We start from the raw sequence: 10,266 nt of genomic DNA, 5'->3' as shown, positions 1-10,266 counted from the left end.
TCTCATGAAGACAAGGATAGATTCAAATTTATTTTAGATATAGAACCACAGAGTTCAACAATGGATTAAAAATATGTTGTTTCTGGCTTCAGCCACCAGTAAAAGGGTGGAACTATTGACTGAAATAGAACATACAGGAATAAGAAACTTCATTGGCAGGAAGTATTAAGAGTTCTGCTTTTGAGAAATTCAAATGGAGTCTCAAGGAACTACTTGTTTATCTAAGACTTTTTGGTGTCCCAGGAATGCTTTGGCTGGAGACACAAAGGTGGGAAGGCTGAGCTACCCAAGGGAGAGGAAAGAGATAGGGATCTAGGACTAATACCCTCACCTCCAAAATTTAGTGTTTGGGAGGAGGAGGCAGAGTCCACAAAGGGCATTGAAAAAAAGTGACCAATGGGTCTGGATGAAAAGCAAGGGAGTGTGGCATGTGGAAGTGGGGAATAGAGAGTGCTTTTTATCAAGGTAGGCCTTGTTCAGCAGGATCAGGTGCCACTAAAGGCATGGTACTAAGCATTATACACATAACATTTGATCCCTGCAGTGACAGAGCTGGGCTTGAAAAAGCTAATTCCAGAGTTGATGCTCTGCCTACTACACTCCACTCCTTAGACATCAGCATCCTCATTTTGCATATAAAGAACTGAGCACGAAGAGTTGAGGTGGCTACACAGACCAGCAGAGACTCACATGGATCTGTAATTCAGGGCTTTTAGCTCTTAAATTCATGTCCTTTAAACCACAGTAGGCTTCCTCTTCTACTTTGTTCCCAACACCATTGAGAGACTCAGAATATAAGGAAATGGCTCTCCATAAAGATCTAACCACAAAAGTAGATATGTACCCACCATCAGGGTTCCAGTAGTGTTTTTGAAGAACCCAAAGAAGCTTGATTTGCATAAAAATCAACAATGAATGACATTCTTAGATATTCTGTGCTTTAAAACAGATACATATTGCCCGGCCAGCATGGCTCAGTGGTTGAACATCAACCTATGATAAAGGAGATCAAGGTTCAATTCTGGGTCAGGGCACATACCCAGGTTGGGGGCTTGATCCCCAGCAGGAGGCATGCAGGAGGCAGCCGATCAATGCAGGAGGCATTCCTCTTTCATCAGTGTTGTCTCTGTCTCTCTCCCTCCTCCTTCTTCTCTCTGAAATCAATAAAAATGTTTTTTAAAATAACATTTACATATATACATACATATATACACATAAATATAAATAAATAAATAAATAAATAAATAAATAAACAAACAAATAAATAAATAAATAAAATAGGTACATAGATTTTTTGATACTCATGTCACGGAATAACTAAAGCAAGGTACACTTGGGGGTTGTAGCCAAGAACATCTAAGCAGGGACCCCCAAATGGGTGGGGTATACCTGCATGTTTTGAGACCTTGGTAGGAAGAACATATGGCTGATCAGAGTCAGGCACTGTTCACTGCCTCAGCAGGGATAGGAAGGTCTATATGGGAGAGGGGTGGCTGGGTAGATCCCAAGTGACAGGTCTCTGAGTATGGATTGGAAGAGTGTTCAGATGCAGCTGGATATGGCAGTGTCTACTTCTGTTCCTGAAACCTTAGCTTAGCTGCTGTTCAGTGGCTATTCTGCTGATCTCTTCTCTGAGCTGTCAGAGTTACTTAGGTTGTGGTAAAGAGCCTGTGGCCTGATGCCTTATGATTGTGTTTTATTTGACTAATTTTATTTTGGCAGGAAGGCAGCAAGAAAATGAAGATGTACTGGAGCTTGACTGTGATGGATGAACAGGGTGATCCAGGAGTTAAGCTGTGCCCTTAGGCTGGTTGATGGGGGGTTGGTGGGTTGTCTGGCCACTGGGGCTCCAGGGGAACATCTAGAAAGTAGGAGGCATTAGTTTGTGGCTTCCAGCTGGGCTGAGCAGTTTGGAAGCACATGGCCAGACAGTGCTGCCTGGGAGGACATCTACTTTCAAACCCTGAGGGCTGTGTGCTCTACTGAGCCACCACCTTAATGGGTGGAGAGGTTCCTTGGAGCCTTGCTAACTTTGGAGTGGGACTGGAGACAGGGCCCTGGGAAGCTCATGCCTGATCTATGAGCCACTGAATTCTAACAAGACTGGCTCCCAGGGGGCTTCACATTGTCTGACCATGTAACTTTCCTGTCTTCAGTATCAGAAACAGAGCAAGTGGTCAGGCTCTAGCACTCCAGTCCACTCCCTGAGGACCTGGGGTGGAATTTTGGCCTCACAGACCGAGATCCCCTGCTGTGGAATCCCACATATACACAAAGCAAATTCCTTCATCACTAGTGTCTTCTCCAACTAAAAAAAAAGTGAACTAACCTCCTTTGACTATATTATTGCTACTAGCCACAGTCCTATTTCAGTGGCATTTCCCCAGCAAAACTGCAGGAAAATGCTGTCCCTGCTTCACTCCTCTCCACTTCCCTCCTCACTTCCCATTCCCTCTTGAACCCAAACTCCTCTCATCTGAAATAGCCAATGGTTAGGACTGAGAATGAAGGTGTGCTCTGGAGGTTCTCTGAGTCTCTTTCCTGGGAAGTGGCTGTTCCCTCCTCTCTGGGGACATGCCTAGGGTCACAAATAGGCAGTCCCTTCTCCCGCCCCCTCTATAAACATTCTCCACACAGCCACTAAGGAGGTCTTTTACAAATGGGAATTATATCATGATCTCCAGTTGCTCCAGCCCTCCTACAGTTTTCCGTTACAGTCAAAAGAAATTCTAACCCTCCCATCCTGGCTCTGACCTGCCAGTTTCCCTGATTCTTTGTTCCTTTTGTGTTTATGCTCCTTTTCTCTCACAGAATGCAAGCTCCATGAGGGCAATCATTTTTCATCTCTTATTGAGCATTGACAGAATGCCTAGCACATAATCGTTGCTGGAAAAATACTTATTCCATCACTGAGTGAATAAAGGGTCCATGTGATTGTCATATGGTCACAATGGGGAGACAGGGGAGCAGCTGCAGAGTAAGTCAGGCTCAGAATAGGCATCCCCTTGAGTGCTGTGTTAATATAGTCGAGTTTTATCTTCTAGGAGGTGGGTAAACCTCAGAAGAGCTTTAACCAGTTCAGGGACAGGATCAAATTTGTGTTGTAGAATGATCACTCTGGTGGCTGGGAAGAGTAGGTTGTGTCTCACAGAAGCAGAAAGATCCCTGTGGACCATTGCAGTGGGCTGCCAAGGGCCTTCAGTGAGGGATATGGTCTCCAGTGAGCCTGAAGAATTTCCTAAGGCAAGAAGGAGGGAAAGGTATGAAGGTGAGGGACAGAGAACAAGCTTAGTGAGGTCTAAAAAGGCCATGAGATGATTCACTTGATAGGAGTAGAGATATCCTGTATAGATCAGGGGCAGTCAAACTTTTAGCTAAGAGGAGAATTTCTTCAAACAAAATCATATTCAGAACTTCCACAGTAAATTAGATGAACATGGCTTTCATTAGGGCTGGAGTAAGGGTCTAAAGCCAAGCCCTGCCCCATTCACTCTCACTTCTCCTCTGCCTTAACAGAGCCTCTCTTGCAGAACCCCAAAGCTGTAAGGGGCAAGTGATAACTTCTGATGTGGGAGGAGTGAGAGTTACAGCACCCTGGTGTGCCTTTCCTCTCCTTCATGCCTTGGCTGACATGCGCAGTGTGCCACTGTCGACCTTCTCTGTGCGAACAGACTGGCATTCTTCCTCCCGAGCAACATGACTGGACAGAGATCTTTGCAGGGGGCCCCCCCCGCAGTGCCGCCAACCTGGAGGCAGGGCTTGTCATTCACCTCCATCCCTCCTTGGCACCTCTGTTACTATAAATACCTTGTGAAGGTAATTTCAAAATGGAACAGAAGTGGCTCCAAAGCCTGCTGGCTCCAGGCTACTGTGTCAGCAGTATACCTCTGAGAAGCATATAAAAAAACTAGCAACTCAGTAGGTAACGCACATGCTCAAAAGTAAGACAGAACTGAAGGGAAAAAATACAACAAACAAAACTCATAAGACAACATTATGAGTATTCCCAGGAGAATGAAAAAGCTCCACAAAGGTAACACCAGTCCCTTGAGCACACAATATGGTTTTTATAAACTTCCCCGACTCCATTCTATATTTTTCTTTTTGTTTTTTGTTGTTGTTGTTGTTGTTGTTTTTTAACCAGAATATACTTTTTTTCTTAAGGAAGTGAAACACAAAACACTTACTGTATATTTAATTTAAAGAGGAGGGAAATAGCAGAAACTTTCTCAATGTTGAAATGTCATTATGGATGTGATGCAAAGTTGAGAGGCCAGGAAATTAACCTGCCACCCTGTCCCTGACACACCATGGTGTGTACCATTGCATACCTCTGGGCTTCAAACTAGAAATTTAGCTTGATTCTAAAGACAAAAAAGAAGCCCAGTCTGGGAGAAGCTTCCAAATCACCAGGGCTGGGGCTGAGGCTGCCCCCCAGGTCTAGAGGTCATGGTAACACAGGAACCACAGCTTCTGTTATTGTGGGAGCTGCTGCCAGGGCTCTGAGATGAAGTTGTAGGCCTGCTGTGAAAAGAGCCCACACAGGACAGACTGTCCTTTCCAGCTCTGGAAAGATGTCTCCTCCTCCTCCTTAAATATCCTCTCATTTTGTCTTGCCTCAAATTTTGCTGTCCTTCAAGGCTCAAGAAAAGTCCCATAGTCTCTGTGCAGCCATCTCTAAGCTGCTGATTTTTCTTTCTCTGACCCCTCTCAGCCCCCATGTGGATTTGTAGTTCAGATTTTGAATTCTGAGTTCATGGCAATGTTCCACTATGTTGAACAGATTACTGAACCTCTTTATGTTTCCTTTTCTGTAAGACAAACTAATTGTGTGGAATAAGTGAGATCATGCCCATTGAAACACTTTACATGGGGTCTAGCCCATGGTATGTTTTAAACTGCATTGCTATTATCATAACCAGTTAGATATGTTTAAGTTCCTACTGTGTTCAGGCATTCTATCAGGTATTGGGGGGACATAGTCAGGGGCTGGAGCCTCATGGGCTCACAGTCTCTTGGGGAGGCTTATCATTCATTTGTGTTTCTTTCATGGCACCAGTCACCTCTCTTCTTCATATTGTAATTATATTTATCATTCCTTCCAAAAGGGTTGGGTTTATCACTCCTGTTTTGCAGGTAAAAGTAAGCCCCCTGACCAGTTAAATAGCTTGCAAAGGTTCTTGCAGTGAGGAGAAGGTGGAGCCTGGATCACCCCAGGTCCATGTCTTTCCAGAGCCTCAGCCACTCTGTTGTGTTGCCTACTCTCCCTCTCAGTGATTTTCAGACTTATAGTTTGCATTTATGCAAACATCAGGTGGTGCAGGACTTGACAAGTGTGCATTTAGTTAGCATTATTTTTGAAATTAGAGTTAACAATACTGCTCTGTGTTTTCATCATTACAGGGTTTTAGTAAAGTGTTTTCATAGTAAAGGAGAGATTTTGGTTTTTATGAATAAAATATTTACTAAGTTTTTCTATGTCTGGACTTATGTGTATTATATTGGAAGTTAATGTGACAGATATTTTGCTCATCTTATAATTGTGAAGGGGAAGTGACTGATCCAAGCTCACACAGGGCTTTTGCAGTGGAGTCGGTGCCTCTTCCCCAGCTTTGATGACCTCAGGCTGGGGGTGCAGGGGTCCTCTTCCCAGAAGGGCCAGTCCTTCAAGGCTGCTCTTTATCCTTCATTGTTGCTTGAAAACCTGGTTCAGAATCAGCTGGTCAGCTTCTTAAACATGTGGACTCCTCGACCCAGGGCAGGTTTTCTACATCAGGCCCTGGGGCAACTTAGAATGCCCACACTTAACAAGCCCCTATGGTCTGGGGCACCCAGAAGAACACTGACTTTCTCTGGGAAATGTGGCCTTTTTGAATCATGCTGCCCAGCCTCATGGAGGGGTACCACTTGCCACCACCTTCTTTGAGAACATTCACTCTGTCATTCAACAACTATTACTTAAACTATGCCTATGGGCATAGCGGATGTAAAATAAAACTCGTGTTTGCTTCTGTTGATCTGCAGAGGTAGTTTCACAAAGTTGGCTAAAATGATATCTCTTGTTTGGTTATCAAAAGTATGTTCTTGGCTCAGGCCTGGGCCAGATGAGTGCCAATGGACATGGAGAAAAATACTGAAAAAATATGAGGGTCCTTGTCCAAGAAAAGCATGGGTTACTCTTAGGAAACTATCTTCAAGAAACCATGAGTTAGCACAGGAGCCATGATTCCACAGGGAACTAAAGGGACTCTGAACAGAGTGAGAAGCCCTCATTTGGGGTGAGGAGGCCTCTCATAAGAAAAATGCAGCTTATTTATTTTTTTACAAAGTGATTGATCTGCACATTATTGCTCCTCAAAAGATTTTAGGAATTTACAAAAGCACATATAATTTGAAATATAAGATCAATGAGGGCAAATATACACACACACACACATATATATATATGTGTGTGTGTGTGTATACATATATCTATAAATGTATGTGTGTATACAAAATCTCAAATGAATATATATATATATATATATATATATATATATATATATATATATATATATAAAGTTAGTAAATCCAGGGATTATACTTGGCCCATTGAGTATAAAGAAATAAATGAGTTTGGCTGGATAGAGGTGTGTGTTGCAGGGGTGGGAGTGGGAGATATGTCCCCACTCTTAGCTTGCTGTTTTTGGTGTTTCCTCTTATGATTCATACTCTGTTTGCCTTCAGTAAGCTTTAAGTCCATTACAGAGTAGATATTCCAGATGACTTCCAGCCCTTACATGGAGAATTGCCCAGGGACCTTAGTGACTGGTGAGGAAGTGACTCAGGAGATGGCTAGTGAGGAGGAAGGTGGTGACACTCTTGGCTGATCCTAAGTCTCTAGTTTCCTCATCAGGATCCTTTGGTTGCCTCTTTGACCAGGCAAAGCTGCCCTTACTATTTGTTTCAACTTATTGGAAATTGTCCAGAAACTTGGTCCCTGTATCTCCATCTCATAAGGATAACTGTTTAATCCTATGAATCTTTGCAACATACACTGTTAAGCAACCATTGCCCTAGAGTGTTAGACAGTGCATTCTGTGTCTATTTATTTATTTATATTTATTATTTATTTTAAATATATCTTTATTGATTTCAGAGAGAGGAAAGGAGAGGGAGAGAGAGATAGAAACATCAATGATGAGAGTGTCATTGATCATCTGCCTCCTGCAGGCCCCCAACTGGGGATCGAGCCCACAACCCATGCATGTGCCCTCACCGGGAATTGAACTGCCATCTCTTGGATCCTAGGCCAACGCTCAACCACTGAGCCATGCCCAGCTGGGGGGTGTCAATTCATTTAGAAACCCACCCCTAAGGTGTTCTGAAAGCTCAGGCCCCACTGAAAGCGGTTTCCAATCTACCTTGATTTATGCCCATCTTCAGAGAGAGACTCACAGAGCTCTCCGCATGTCCACATTAACTATGTGAGTTTCTTGGCACATCTATATCAGAGTAAAGGATACCAGGCAATAAATCAGGAAGCAGAACTAAGTACAAAGAGGAGCAACAAAATGAAAAATATATCTGATGAAAATGAGTGGGATTATAGTTTTAAAAATCCCTTAAAATACTGCAGTAATGTCAAATTTGAAAGAAGTTGGATTATTTTATTAAGACTTTATGTTTTAGAGTAGTTTAGGTTCATAGCAAAATTGAGAGGAAGGTACAGACATTTCCTATAATCCTCTTGCTCCCACACATGCATACTTCCCTCACTATCAACATCATTCCTCAGAATAAAACATTTGTTAAGATTGATGAAGCTACATTAACATATCACAATCACCCAAAGTTCATAGTTTACATTACGTTTCACTCTTGGTGTTGTATTCTTTGGGTTTGTGCAAGTGTATAGCAACATGTCACATATCCATCATTATGGGATCATACAATGTATTTTTCACTGCCCCCAAATTCTCTGTGCTCTATTCACATCTTCCCCTCTCTCTCCAGCCCCTGGCAACTGCTGATCTTTTTACTGTCATAGCTTTGCTGTTTCCTGAATGTCATATAGTTGGAGTCATACAATATATAACTTTTCCATAGTGTTTTTTTACTTAGTAATATGCATTTAAGTTTTCTCCACATTTTTTCATGGCTTGATAGCTTACGTCTTTTTAGCACTGAAAAATATTTCATTATCTGCATGTACCCATTCACCTAATGAAGGAATACATCCTGGTTGCTTCCAAGTTTTGGCAATTATGAACAAAGGGATGGATATATTTAAAATTATAGAATCTCAGAAACAATGTCATGATGCAGTAGAGATTCACTGGTCATTTTGTACAGTGGTGCCAGAAATAAGGAGTATGGTAGTGCACATCAAGCCAAACACAGGCAGATGGTAATGGAGAAGTGGAGAGGGCTTTGGCAAAAATGAAATATCATCCTGTCCCATTATGATTTATTGCAGACTTCACATGGCACCAAGACGCTGTAGTACATACAAAAGGCATGAACTGTTCTTCGACTCTAACAACAGTGTTTATGTCTATTTTCCTCCCAAGTAATAGAAACCATGAGATTAGTGTTCAGAAAAGTTTTCCTGAAAATCCAGACATTATAGATAAACTCATGGCTAGAATGATATGTTTATGTTTAATATACTTTTCCTTTTTCAAAAAACATGAAACCAAAGAAAATGAATAAGAGTGTGGTGTTTATCCATAAAGTTATCTCCTTGTATTTCTTTTTTTAAAATTTATCTTTATTGTTGAAAGTATTGCAGATATCCCCCTTTTTTCTCCCCATTGATCCCCTCGACCCCGCATCTGCTCCCTCCCCAGGCCAACACCACACTATTGTCTGTGTCCATGGGTTATGCATATGTGCATATAAGTTCTTTGATTAATCTCTCCCCACCCACTCCCCCTTCCCCCGCCTTCCCTCTGAGATTCACCAGTCTGTTCCATGCCTCTGTGTCTCTGGATCTTTTCTGTTCCTCAATTTATTTTGTTTATTAGATTCCACATATGAGTGAGATCATGTAAAACTGAATCAAGAAGAATCAGAAAACCTGAATAGGCCAATAACAACTGATGAAATCAAAACATTAACAACAAAAAAACTTCCAGCAAACAAAAGGTTTGGTCCAGATGGCTTCACATGGGAGCTTTCTAATGATTTAAGTTTCCTAACACTTTAAGTTGTAGGGTTAGAGAGTTTACTAAAAAATTTTCTTGCTTTTTGAGGTAGGTAGGCCTATAGTGCTATGAACTTCCCTCCTAGGACTGATTTCACTGTGTCCCATAGATTTTGGGTTGTGTGTTCATTTTCATTTGTTTCCTGGAAGTTTTTGCTTTCTTTCTTGATCTTATTGGTAACTCATTCATTGTTTAATAACATGTTTTTAGCCTCCATGCGTGTGAATTTTTTTGAGTGTTTTTACTATAGCTGATTTCTAATTTCATGCCCTTGTGATATGAGATGCTTAATATGATTTCAACCTTCTTGAACTTGTAGAGACATGTTTTGTGTCCTTACATGTGGTCTATCTTTGAGAATGGCCCATGTGCATTTGAGAGGAATATATATTCTGCAGCTTTGGGGTAAAAAGTTCTGTAAATATCAATTAAATCCATCTGATCTAGTGCACCATTTAGTCACTGTTTCTGTGTTGACTTTTTGTCTGGAAGATCTATCCAGTGAAGCCAGTGGGCTGTTCAAGTCCTTTACTATGACTGTATTGCTGTTGATCTCCTTTAAAGTCCTTAATGTTATTATTCATAGATCTTTATTTATTGCCACTTTAATTCTTTATTCCTATGTTTCTCTATTTCTTCTTCTTGCTTAAAGTCCCTTTAACATTTCTTGAAATGCTTCTATTTCAGTATTTCAGCATTCCCTGTAACATTTTCTGCAATGCTGGTTTGGTGGTGATAAACTCCTTTAGCTTTTTTTTTTTTTTTTTTTTTGCCTGTGAAGCTCTTTATTTCACCATCTATTATGAATGATAACCTTGCTGGAAAAGTAGTCTTGGTTTCAGATCCTTGATTGGCATTACCTTGAATACTTCATGCCATTCCCTTCTGGCCTGCAGAGTTTCTGATAAGTCAGCTGACAGCCTTATGGGAGCTCCTTTGTAAGTAACAGATTGGTTTTCTTTTGCTGCCTTTAAAATTCTCTGTCTTGAATTTTTGGCCTTTTCATTATGATGTGTCTGGGCATGGGACTCTTTGAATTTTTCTTGCTTGGGACTCTCTGTGCCTCCTGAAGTTGTGT

Source organism: Miniopterus schreibersii, assembly GCF_964146895.1.
Source record: "Miniopterus schreibersii genome assembly, chromosome: 9".
NCBI classification, from domain to species: domain Eukaryota; kingdom Metazoa; phylum Chordata; class Mammalia; order Chiroptera; family Miniopteridae; genus Miniopterus; species Miniopterus schreibersii.
This window is presented reverse-complemented; position numbering follows the sequence as displayed.